Raw genomic sequence first — 13,387 nt, 5'->3', positions numbered from 1 at the left:
ACATATTTTCTTTCACATCCATCCATACGTTAATTAATAGCTTTTTCATAAATTTACATTTTTTTATACAAAACTGAATAAGAACAGATTTAATAGTCCTTTTCTCGTGACCTCGCTCACTTTCCATATAACAGTGAAATGTCTTAATGCATTAGGAATCATTATAGAATAACTGAAACGATATGAAAAGCACTGTAATAACCCACAGGAAGAAAAAGTGGATCACGAGAAAATTAGAGGAGACTTATTAAAATGCTATGCAGCAAGCACATACCATATATTCCGGCGTATAAGACGACTGGGCGTATAAGACGACCCCCAACTTTTCCAGTTAAAATATAGAGTTTGAGATATACTCGACCACAGATTCTCCACCCGGCGTATAAGATGACCCCCGACTTTTGAGAAGATTTTCCTGGATTAAAAAGTAGTTTTATACGCCAGAATATACAGTAATTCATTAGGGCTGTTTTGTTCAGGCATATGTATCACAATTCATCATTACTTGTTTACTCAACTCCCAAGGCCATTTACCAACAAAGGTAAAAGTAAAACCGTGTGTAAAGATTATTTTGCTACACTTACCTATGTATGAAAGTCATAGCATGGGCAGCAGTCAATGTAAATATCATGCTTTGGCCTGACACTTGCTGAACAAATCGCCCCATTTGTTCATCCTACTTAAACCAGCATTGGAATCACACCAGCAATTGCACCTCTCTTCTCGGCACACATCCAATACTTCTTCCCAGTAAATGTTTCTAAAGGTCTGCAGTTGTCTTTCTTGCTGCAGTTTAGCTTCTTTCTTTTCTTTTTAGCCAACTCAGAATATCTCTGGTCAATTCTCAGATGCAGTTTCAATCAGGAACTGCCCAGACTCATACCCTTAAGAACTCAGTGTGCTGTGGTCACCTGCAGATCTTGCAGCAACCCAGACATCCACCTTTGCATGCCAGCGTGGTATAGTGGTTAAGAACGGCGGACTCGTAATCTGGTGAAACGGGTTCGCTTCCCCGTTCCTCCACATGCAGCTGCTGGGTGACCTTGGGCTAGTCACACTTCTTTGAAGTCTCTCAGCCCCACTCACCTCACAGAGTGTTTGTGGTGGGGGAGGAATGGAAAGGAGATTGTTAGCCGCTTTGAGACTCCTTAAGGGGAGTGAAAGGTGGGATATCATGTCCAAATTCTTCTTCTTCTTCTTCTTCTTCTTCTTCTTCTTCTTCTTCTTCTTCTTCTTCTTCTTCTTCTTCTTCCAGATCAGACTACTGCCTATCTCACTTTGTACTGTATAGCCTGACTGGCAGCAGCTCTTTGGGAGCACCACCAAAGTTCCTTTACATCGTTTGCTACCTGATCTTTTTAACAAGATATGCCAGGGATTGGACTTGTTAGGGAGCTTCTGCATGTGCTTTTCTGCTGAGCTGTGTTGCCTCCCAGTGATCCCGGCTCCCTTTCAGCCCCGCCCTCCTTTGTTGAATGTGCTGCAGAGGGAGGTTGTTTGTTTCCCCAGGACATGTGACTGGCTGATTAGATTATCTGTCTGGAAACTGTAGAAATGGCTCCCTTTCCTTAAGATTCATAATTCTTGGTTCTAAGTGCTGGACTTAAGGACTTAAGAGGGGAAGTCTTAATGGTTTTTATTTTAAAAACAAAAAAAGGGGTTTCCTGCTCTACTGCTTGTCTCTACCCAAGCTGTCCCCATGTCCCCCACCCGCACTTCCATATGCCTCCATTTTGCTTTTTAAAAACAGAAATACCTTCTCCCCTCTACTCTCTCCCCCTACCTCTGAATACCATATTGTCTTTTAGTGAACGTAACAAAAAGATTTTATAATCTGAACAACAACAAAAAGAGACATTGCACATTCTCTTGTAATTCATGAAAATATTAAAATTTTAAAATATATTTTTAATGGAAATACTGAAGCATTCAACCCTTTAAAAACTGGGTACATCATGCTGCCCAACTGATGGGCAAATATGACCTCTCAGTGACCGAGCTCAAATAACTTTTCCTACATTCTCATAAAAATATTTTTAAACGGACTATAATGGCAGTGGCTACTAAAAATGACTTAAACTCCATGTACCTATCCACATGCGCCCCATTATATTTTAAACTTAGAGAGGCCCATGAACATATGTCTTACTTCAGTAATATTGACTTTTGTACAACTCCAGAAAGCTTTTACAGGCAGATTGTGGGGGAAAATGATTTATTTGCTTTGTAAAGTGACAATAATGGGACACGGGTGGCGCTGTGGGTTAAACCACAGAGCCTAGGGCTTGCTGATCAGAAGGTTGGTAGTTCAAATCCCTGCCCACGATGGGGTGAGCTCCTGTTGCTCGGTCTCAGCTCCTGCCAACATAGCAGGTCGAAAGCACATCAAAAGTGCAAGTAGATAAATAGGTACTGCTCCAGCGGGAAGGTAAACAGTGTTTCCATGTGCTGCTCTGGTTCGTCAGAAGCGGCTTAGTCATGCTGGCCACATGACCTGGAAGCTGTACGCCGGCTCCCTCGGCCAGTAATGCGAGATGAGTGCCGCAACCCCAGAGTCGGACACGACTGGACCTAATGGTCAGGGGTCCCTTTACCTTTAAAGTGACAATAATAGCAAATGATGTTGCATATTTAAATTTAGTGGGAGATACAATAATAAATTGGGATTGTCAACAAGGATAAACCTACACTGAGCTCTGCAGTTCCTCTGGGGTTGCAGTATTGGAAAGAGGGGAACTCATAACAAATTCTCATTTTCTCCTTCTGAAAGGCACTGATGGGGGAGCTAAGTCACTTCATTATACCTGACCAACTATTGCCCAGCCAAACCTGGGTATCATTTGAATTTTGCCAACCTAAACTCAATGCAATGACTTTAGGTTTGGTCTCATTCCATTGCACAGCCCACAAATACAAGCATCGGCTACGTTCCTGTCACTGAGATTTTAATCCACGAGGTACCACGTCCTCAGAACGCTAAATCTGTAGAGGTCTACCATGTTTCGGCATGCACTTATTAGAACTATGAGAATTTACTCTCGGCTTCACAATTAACCAAATTAACTTTTTGAAAAAGCATACAAGGGGCAGCTGCAAACCTTTTACACAGCCCTCTAATAATAGCACACTGATACTTTCCCAAGTCTGTTACTCTATAGCACGACCTCTTTATGTGCCTATCTCAAGCTAACAACTGTCCCCCAAAGTTACTACCCTAGAAAGTTACTACACACCCATGTTGGTTAGTCATTTTTTACATTTGTGGCTTTTCACTGCCCGCTACCAGCCAGGAGTTCTTCAGCAGGGGGCTGGTGAGACCCTGGCAGGGGGACACTTGCACAGTCCACCTCCGCCCCAGCCCAGTGCAAAGAGGTTTTGGATTGTTCTACCAGACACATGCCCTACACCAAATTATGTACATAAATAAACCCTAGCCTTCCTTGCAGAAAAAGCTGTGTTATTAAAGATGTCCTAAAAGGTCTAAAGAACCAACATATGCTGTTATTATGACAAAGAACAATGCATATACAGTTTTCTAGATAGACAAATAAGGAATAAAGCTTTATAAAGCCTGGATTATTTTGTTTCACGTATGTGAAGGGGTTGAAAACCACACAGAGGTTTCAAGAATGACAAGAGCAGGTGGCTAATCATGTTTTTCTGCCCTTTGCAAAATGCTTTGCAATAATTTTCAGAATTCTAGTAACCACAAACTGTCATAGGCATTGGAAAGATGCTTCTTGGTCTTAGTTCTGCTGTATTTGTTTCTGCCTGTGGCAGAATTTCATTGACAGGGCAGACACAACTCATTACTTCAAGGGTTCAGGCTTCGGCATAGTTCTTGAGGAAGTGAACACCTTGAAATGTCATGACCTTTTCTAGCAGAGGGGGGGAAATCACACTAAAGGGGGGGCACAATGATGGGGGCACAAGGAAGGAATGAGAACAGGAGAGAAACTCAAAAAGGTTTTGAAAGATGGCATTTTTTCCAGCACATCATTATGCTTTTATGTGGGTGTTACTGAATATGTCAAGGAAAAAAATGCTCTACAAATTGTTGGGCCAGGGGAAACCACTTAGCACTTCATTTTTAACAAAATGTTGCTAAGAATTTGGATAGTATTCCCTGCAGCATGTTAAAAGGAGGGGGGGAGTCTGCAGTCATAAAAAATCTTATTGACTATAATGGGGGTCAGGATTTCACCTGAAGACATTTATGGAATATTAATAAAGTGATACGTTGTGAACTTCAAGCCACTTATTCCAGAGTATTGTTGTGGAAGCCCCAAAAAATGAAGTCTGTGAGTTTACCCAGAATAATTCTACTGCAGTTAATGTGGCCATTCTGGGATATGAATTGCAGCATAAATTGAGGGGAAATTATAATAGAAGCAACGCTCTTATAAAAGGAGACAAAGTTTGACGTACATTTCTTTATCCTAGAAGCCAAGCTCAATGTAAAAAGCAGGGCTGTAAGATCTCCTCATCAGACAACGCATGTAAGTCAGGCACTTTTTTTGTCCTCCCTAATCAAATAGTTGAAATCAGAAGATTTCCCTCTTGTGTTTCCCCCTCTAGCTTTATCTCTGCACGTTTCTCTTCATCACTGACATCAAAGGACTTCCATAAACTAGTAGCAATGATTGTCGACTCAATGCTTCATATGTTACCATTGCACATTTCTGTCTTCCCTAGTAGTTTATTTTAGCACTAAAGGTAAAGGGACCCCTGACCATTAGGTCCAGTTGTGTCTGACTCTGGGGTTACGCCGCTCATCTCGCTCTATAGGCCGCAGGAGCCGGCGTACAGCTTCCAGGTCATGTGGCCAGCATGACAAAGCCGCTTCTGGTGAACCAGAGCAGTGCACGGAAACGCCGTTTACCTTCCCGCTGGAGCAGTACCTATTTATCTACTTGCACTTTTGATGTCCTTTTGAACTGCTAGGTAGGCAGGAGCTGGGACTGAGCAATGGGAGCTCACCCCATCGTGGGGATTCGAACCGCCAACCTTCTGATCAGCAAGCCCTAGGCTCTGTGGTTTAACCCATAGCGTCACCCACATCCCATTTTAGCACTAAGCTGTTGCTATTAATACTGCTTCTGCTGTTGCTTTGGCTAAATAGAATTGTTGCAATAATTTGATTTTAAAAAATATATTCTTTGGTATGCATATAATCTTCACTGCATGGGCAGATCCACACTGCTTAGTAAAATCTTAATGTCCAGAGAACTGGCAGAGAGTTTAAGCAAAACATTTTACTTCTAGGGAAATGAGTGAAGTTATGGACAGATGTTTGGGCTTTCATCTGCAAGAGCTGTAAATAAGCTATTGGTTTATCACAGCAGTTTTGTCTTCCAGCTGAATGTGGGACCACATGTGGCAATAATATAAATCCCATCATCTTAGAGTGGTAGTTCTATAGAGCCAAAGTTGTCAAAAGAATTCAGTGACATATATTCCTAAAATTACTAGGACCACTATTCAAATGACCTTGCAATTACCAACAGTAAACATTCCGGATGATCAGGCAGCAAATATTTATTCAAAGGAAATAGTAATGTTGGTTTTGGCAGTTGCTCAAATTTCCATTGCTGAAAATATGGAAGTCATGGCATGATTTACAGTTGTCTTTGTGGTATAAAAAGGTCTGGAATTTGGCAATATCTGAGAAAATAACACACAATATAAAAGTCTTGAAAGGATCTGAAGACCTGGGATATTTCTATGCCAGTTGCTGGGGATTTATCACTTAGGCTACTGTAAGTGATCTGCAGAGTTATCTGCCTGTTCCAATGCATGAAATGTGGACCTCATAACTGTGATTTATAGAATTTGTGCTCCTCTTCTGATCTTGTGTAACTGTTAATATTAGATACGTGGCTCTGTAATGTGACAGTGAAAACAATTGTTCTTTAATGTGTATCCCCTAATTGTATTTGCTCTGCCTTTTTGTTTGTTTGTTTTATAATTTAATAAAAATCTTTTCTTTTCTTTTTTAAACTGCTGAAGAGGCCAGGCCCTTTCTAGTAGCCTTGAAGGAACTGCAAACAGATGGAAAATACAGAGACAGTATCTGATTATCATGAGGGCTGCATGAAATATACCAGGTCATCTGATGCAACAATGAACTTAGTGACATAGATGTAAACTAAGCAGCTTCTCTGTGTAGATGGCAGCAGATGCTACCATGGTCCCTATTTACCAGGATCAACCCCAGTTTTTGATACTTGTTGTCCTTAGAGCAATTTGGGGTGTGCCTTGGGGGGGGGGAATAGTGTCAGATATACGGCTTTAAATGGGCTCCTGGCTAGTTGTGTGCTTCTCAAAGACTATGGCAGAGATTCTCACCCTGCGATCCGTGAGCTCCATCCAGGTGGTCCACGAAACACTGTGGAAGAATAGAAGACCTGTGAACTGAGCCTTGCACTTGATTTACTTTTTCTTACTACTGAGGCTGTTTTTGACCAGGGCCAGATTGTCAAATAGGCTAACAAGTCTCTGATCTAGAGCCTATTATTTTCATCATACAGCATTGCTGTAGTATGTCGCTTTTTCCCTTTAAAAAAAAATTAGCAGATAAGAGGTAACTTTGCTGAACATGACCTGAGCCTAAAACTGACAAACATTGCACTTGACTTTACAAAAACGTTGCTTTCCAAGAAAGGCACATTCATTGCATTAGAAAGGCAAGGCTACGGTTATTGCAACTTGAGTTATATATCTGTGCTGAAGAACAAACAGAACAGAAGCTTAATAAGTTGTCCGTTCCCAGTAATTGTCAAGCGGTGCATGGAAAAGAAAGCTTAAGAATTGCTAGCCTGAAGGATAGTTGTATCAGATGAAGACCCTTCTTTCCTGTGGTTTCCCCACGGCCTGCTCCCCCATCTCTTGGCTATCTGCTGCTGTTGTTAAGAGCCAGGATTCTGCCAGTGGGCCTAACTGAACTATTAGCTGCAAAAGCCACTTTGTGGTGAAAAGTGGCTTATAAAGGTTATCAGTAAAAAAATAAAATGAATGCCCATAATCATAAGAACTATGACAAACTTGGGGAGCTCACCATCTTGCAGGTCTTCCAGAAGGATCTGGCTGGCTGCTGTTAGTACATCCACTATACTATAGTAGAATTAGCTGAAGCTTGGTCTCCCCCAGGAAGGAAATTTTTACACTTCCATATCTGAAGTAGCTGGGGTTATTTTGTATGATCTGGCTTTGTACAAACAAAAAAACAAAAAATAGTAGAAGTTCACAAAAGGTGCAGAGTCTATTCCTTGTGGCAATGTATCAAGTGACCTTTGAGCTGTCAGAACACCAGTGAGCACATTAAATTGTTTTTACAGACAGAGAGCTTGTCACGCTCAAAATGCATTGGAACGATATCATGCATTGTTGTAAGGAATAAAGGTGTCCGTTGCTTTATGTTTCAACTGCGGTTTTTGTGTGGTCTGGACTGCAGTGAGACCTTTAGCAACAAAGGCTATGCACGCAATAGTAGATTGCAATGCCGCAAGATTGTTCCCCCCGCCACTTTCCAAGTTGCATTCTTACATTGCTTTACATACCAGAGAGAGGGCAGATATATCTTCTGGGGTTTTCCTAAAACCCTCTGGAGCAGATTTGTGGGGAGAGGAAATTCCACTGCATAAACAGAAATTCTTGTGCGAATGGGGCAGTTTTGTCCGCTACAACCCAATAATTGTGTGTGTGTGTGTGTGTGTGTGTGTGTGTATCCTTTGCATTTAGATTGCAAACATTGGCACTGACAAACAACAAAATGTCCAGTAAGCCACATAGGATCTGAGTGGAGGAACCAGAAGGCCAACCTATTAATGCCCCCATGCTAATAAGATTTCTAGGGACATCTGATCAGCATAAAAATCAAAGTAGTTACTATATTGCCTTTCAGCTAGAAAGATATGGGTGGTTTCTGTTTATCAAAACTCATAAGAATATAAGAAGAACCTGGTGGATCAGCCCAATATCCCATCTAGTCCAGCACCCTTTTCACAGATGCTTGTAAGTAGGACCTGTGCATAAATGCATTATCACCTCTTGTGGTTTCTTGCAACTGTTATTCGGAAGCAATGCTGCCTCCAACAGAGCCATTGATAGGCTTTCCCTCCTTGAATTTGTCTGATTTCCTTTTAAAGCCATCTAAGTTGTTGGCCATTTAACTATGCACTGTTCTGATTCTTCCAACATTCACCTTCACCACATGTCTGTGAGTAGAGGGAGGGAGAAAAGCTTCATATACTTTCTACATGTCATGCATAATTTTATCAACTCCTAGTATATCACTCCTTACTCACCGTCCCCTCGATCATTTCAGCAGACTTTTAGCGGAGGTATTCTGTGGACTTCTAGCAGAAATATTAACAAGCCTGTGCACGCACAGTAAATCAGTTCAAATTTTCAAGAGTGTTGTCCGTTTTTCTTGTGCAATATTCATGAGTGGGGCGGACAGTCCTTGGTGCATAGGGCTAATTTAGAAGGTTTTTGAAAAGTGCACTTCAACCCAGAGCTAGGTCTAAAAAAGAAAGACTAGAATAAAAAGTACCCCTTCAAAAGATAGAAATTGCAACGTAAAGTAATGAGTCATCTCTGATAAGTAGGAAGAGGGTATTATCTTCTCGATGATAGCATCTTAGAAATTTTCTATAAGTGGCCTTTGCCTCTAAATCCAAGCTGGAAGCAGATTAAGGGCATCGGATTTCACTAGGAACTTCTGCGAAAACACCAGTGGAATCACTGGAGCTGCAGAAAAGTTCAGGTGGTAGAATATACTACTGGTACTTGTGTTGAACTTGCCGTTTTGTGTTCCATTTGTACCATCTCTGTGTGGACCATTAGAAAATCAATGGAGACTGCCCACAGGCTAGGAATGTGTACGCTCAATGCGTGCATCAGATCCGCCAGACAGAAACAAAATTGTGAAGGTATACATGCCGTCTGTGTGTTTAGGACTGGGGTGTAAAGACAAATAAAACAAATATAGCTAATGGGCCTTCTTCTAAGGCCATTGTTCCCTTCCTTACACATGATGCAGCCAGAGGAGCGGTGAACTGTGCTCTGAAGAGGAAAAAACAAACAATTATGCTCTGTCTGGTTATATCAGAATCTGCACAGACCTAGTTCATTATCTGTAAGCTTGATGTACCATAGTGTGCTTGTGCATCCTTCACTGACAGCAATGTAGTTTTATAAATTGCTGTTGTGCAGCCCATTAAGAAAGTATAGCGGAATGTACCCCAGTATTACTAGAAGCAAAAACTGTTTACCCTTTACCCATAATCAGAAGACCGGGGGGGGGGGCACTTATTGGAATTGACAGGAAATGTTTAACCTCTCACTTCTCATATTTACCCAGAAATGAGTCCTGCTGGTTTTAATAAAACTGATTTCCCAATAAAATGTATTTAGAACCAATGCATTAAATATGAAAAGAAAACCCACAATAACCGAGAATAATTTAACTTAATCCCCTTAGTGATTTTGGAAAACATCAAAAGGATTTTCTGATTTTCAAAATGCAGGGTGCAGGAAGATGCAAAATGTATGAGATGGTATTGCAACATCCTAGGAGCAACCTAATAAGGCCCTTACCGCTGAATATTGCTAGGTCACATGGTCCATTGACAAAACAAAATGAAAAATTCTTTCCAGTAGCACCTTAGAGACCAACTAAGTTTGTTCTTGGTATGAGCTTTCGTGTGCATGCACACTACCCACATGCACGGCTACCCACCTGTAAATGGTCCATTGAGTTAAGACTCCCCTTAACAGTCCTCTCAACAACTAGCTACCAACATTTGCTGAGAGCAATAGGACTCTCCCTGTATATGTTTAATTCTGTATATCAGTACAAGATACTAGAGATAACAACTGCTTTTTCTGAATCCTCCCAGACCACTTTAATTTAAGAGCATTAAACGGGTTCATTTATAGACAAGGATACTAGAACAAAATAAAGAATAACCAGTAGTTTTGCAACCATAACTAGACATGTCTGACAAGTCTTTTTCACAGCTATCTTCTTTATCTATTACAGGTGGGTAGCCGTGTTGGTCTGCCATAGTCAAAACAAAATCGAAAATTCTTTCTAGTGGCACCTTAGAGACCAACTGAGTTTGTTCCTGGTATGAGCGTGCATGCACACGAAAGCTCATACCAGGAACAAACTCAGTTGGTCTCCAAGGTGCTACTAGAAAGAATTTTCGATTTTGTTTTTTCTTTATCTATGCCATCATTCTCTCTCTCTCTCTCATTTCATTTGTCTTCATTCTCTATACCGCAACTCCTCTTCACCTGCCATTCACTTTGACCCCACCCAGCATTTCACATCTCCCAATATGAAGAAGTCGCTAAAATTCTATTTGGGGCAAGACACAGAATCAGAAGAAGCCCAAAGGGCTGAAGTTAGAATATCATTCATCGCCCTTGAAGCAACTCTGTGAAGCAGGTAGAAAGACGGAGTGGTTTTCCCAATGCGCAGCATAGAGCATTATGGCAGAATGAGGATTTGAACTTTAGTCCAGATCTAGCATGCTGTCTGCTATATCATAACAAAAAACAGAAAGACAATCACGGGGTGTAATAACCAAGGAAAAAAGTATAAAATACTCAGCCGTGACTAATCCCTAAACGAGGTAAAGGTATAATAAAGAACACAACTCCCAAAAATGGGGTGAGGGCCCCTAAACAACTAAGTGGAATTAGACATATATATATATATACTACTCAAATGAAAACCCTCATAACTGAAACCCTAACGAGATGCCGGCCCTTCCTCGTTTCACTGGATAAGAAGTCAGTTTCCTCAGATGGAAATCAGAAAGTTACTAAGATCAAACCAAAAGAATAACGAGCAGTAGGGGGAGAACCCTCCCAAACTATTTCATGTTATTTAAACTCAGGCTAGCTAACCTAAATAATTCTGATAACAAAACTCATTGTTTTGAAGACGAAGCTGCACGGGCTCCTATGGCCAGATGCTACAAGAACATGATTGGAACTGAAGACTTCACCTTAATATTTGTATTCTGCAAAGCTACCAATTTTAATTACCAGATTTGCCATTTTAAGAATGTTGAACGTATAACTTCTGAAAAGAGGGTAGTTTGTGTCACCATCTTGATGTTGCAAGATGGGGACTGACTGCTGAATTTTCAGTGTTAAGCACAGGGCTGCCAATGACTGTAATTTTTATAGTAGTGAGCTAAAGGCTACAGGAGATGTAAAGTCTCCTGCTTCAGTCTTATGGAGGTTTGGGTTCTGTGTCTGCTGAATTCTAAAGCTTTCATGTTCTGTTTATCTGGTCAAAAAGAGTGATCTAATTATTCATTTATCATCGCCTCCGTTACAAAAACGATATTACAAAAAATACGATTTTCCTGATCTCAAAAGTCAAATGTTAAGTTGCCATATGCTTTCTCATGTATTCAGGCCATTGAATGGCATGTTATGAAACCTTGGCTGTTTACCTTAGAGTAGTGAATTTTTATGTATTGTAGTATATGACGCACACATCTTCAATATTCTAACTTAGCTGTGTCAAAAAAAATGTGCGTTAAAAACTGACACTCATGGGACTAAAATGTGCTGTGTTTCGTTGTGATCAGAACACTGAAAGAGTGTGGCAACTGACCTTTCCAACTGGTACATTTGAAATAAAAGGAATTGTGTTACTTGAAACAATGAGAAGAAATGTGGATGCTAATACGAATTTTGTAAAAAAAAAAAAAAAAGGAAAAAGAAAAAGTGGGAAGATGTTATTATCTCTCTTCGCAAAGCCCACAAAGTATGCCCACAACACTCATTTACAAATTATACACAATTCCATATAGTTTTACACTGCAATTTTGCTTGCAGAAAACGATGTTTGAAAGCATGGATAATTGTCGCACCATGGTCCTTCATAAGCTTTAAGAATAAGTTCTGGAATGTTAAAAGAAACAATAATGATTTTGTTTTATATTTCAGAATGGCTTTGGTAACTTTCCTTCTGCTAATGTGCTTCCAATTTTAGACATTATGCTGTTATTGCAATCACAATATGATGCTAAAAAAGATAACTTAGAAGTCTAGTCCTGCCTCCAGAGACAAGCAGTCTCTGCTTTTTGATACTTGACTTGTTTGGCAAAATATTATACAAAACGGCATATTGAAATTTATTCTCATTCATGTAAACTCTTCACTGCCACCCCTCCCCACTTTATGTAGGTCAACTATACCAAAACAAGCAACATTAGGTCAAAGTTCTCAATGACAGATAAATCGATAAATCGACAGACAAAAAAAAAGCATGTGCACAATGGAACCTCAGCAGCATTTCAGGTTGTCAAGTTTGAGCAAATGCAGAAGACCAGAGATCCATTAGAGGTCTACTGAACTGAGCATGCTGCCTTTCTCACTTTGTGTGGGATGCCTGGCCTGGGACTATGCCAATAACACTAAATAAAGGGTTGGTTTCTTACTGCTGTCAAATGAGTCTCACCAACTGGGGGGCGACTAACAATGCCGCTTATGATGTCAGTGATTGAGCTGGGATATAAGGGTTTAGGTAGCCTCTACGGTACCCTGGTCCTAAATTGTTCAGGGCTCTGTAAATTGCTACAAGGACTTTGAAGCTGGCTTGGTAGCAGATGAGCAACAGTGCAGATGTTTTCAGAATGGTGTCGCATGTTGTCAGCCTTGTTTCCCCATCAGCAAAATACTGTAGCTGCAACATTCTGCACCAGCTGGAGCTTTCAAACCAGCCTAAGGCATTACCAATGCATACACTACAGTGGCAAAGAGATGACAGATAGATAGATAGATAGATAGACAGACAGAGAGATCTAACACCACCAGCGAGATAAGCTTGTTACCACACAGTCGAAGAACGAATGTTCCTCCTTCAATAGTTTTTCTTCTGGACCATGTATCTATTTACTGATTTTAAAATTGTTGGAAATCTCAAGAGTTGTTTTTTTACCATTTGGAGAAACACAGTAAAAAAAGGAATTAAGTTTGCTCTGCAAGAAGCTGTTTGTAAGGCTCAGTGGGAAAATAATAATTTTGTTCTACATTATTATAAAATCTTCCATCTTTAGAATAACATTACTGTAGTTTCAGTGTGACTTTTCTTACTGCCCTAGTTCTCAAGAGCTATGAATAAAAACAGAATCTCTTTTTTCAGATCTAGAGAATACTCCGGGGGGGGGGGTCTGATTTTGCCCACTCTGGTCATCATGCATTTTTCATTATGTTAAAATGTGGCTGCAGGAATAGCTTTTGGTAGTAACTTTGTTTGCTTTTAAAAGACACAAAATTATCCATGAGTAAGGACACATTACTGATTCATTGCAAAGAAAATTTGAACTTGAGTAACTTTTCTGGTCTATCCCTTGG

The sequence above is a fragment of the Lacerta agilis genome, chromosome 9 (genome assembly GCF_009819535.1).
Source record: "Lacerta agilis isolate rLacAgi1 chromosome 9, rLacAgi1.pri, whole genome shotgun sequence".
Classification (NCBI taxonomy): Eukaryota; Metazoa; Chordata; class Lepidosauria; order Squamata; family Lacertidae; genus Lacerta; species Lacerta agilis.
This window is presented reverse-complemented; position numbering follows the sequence as displayed.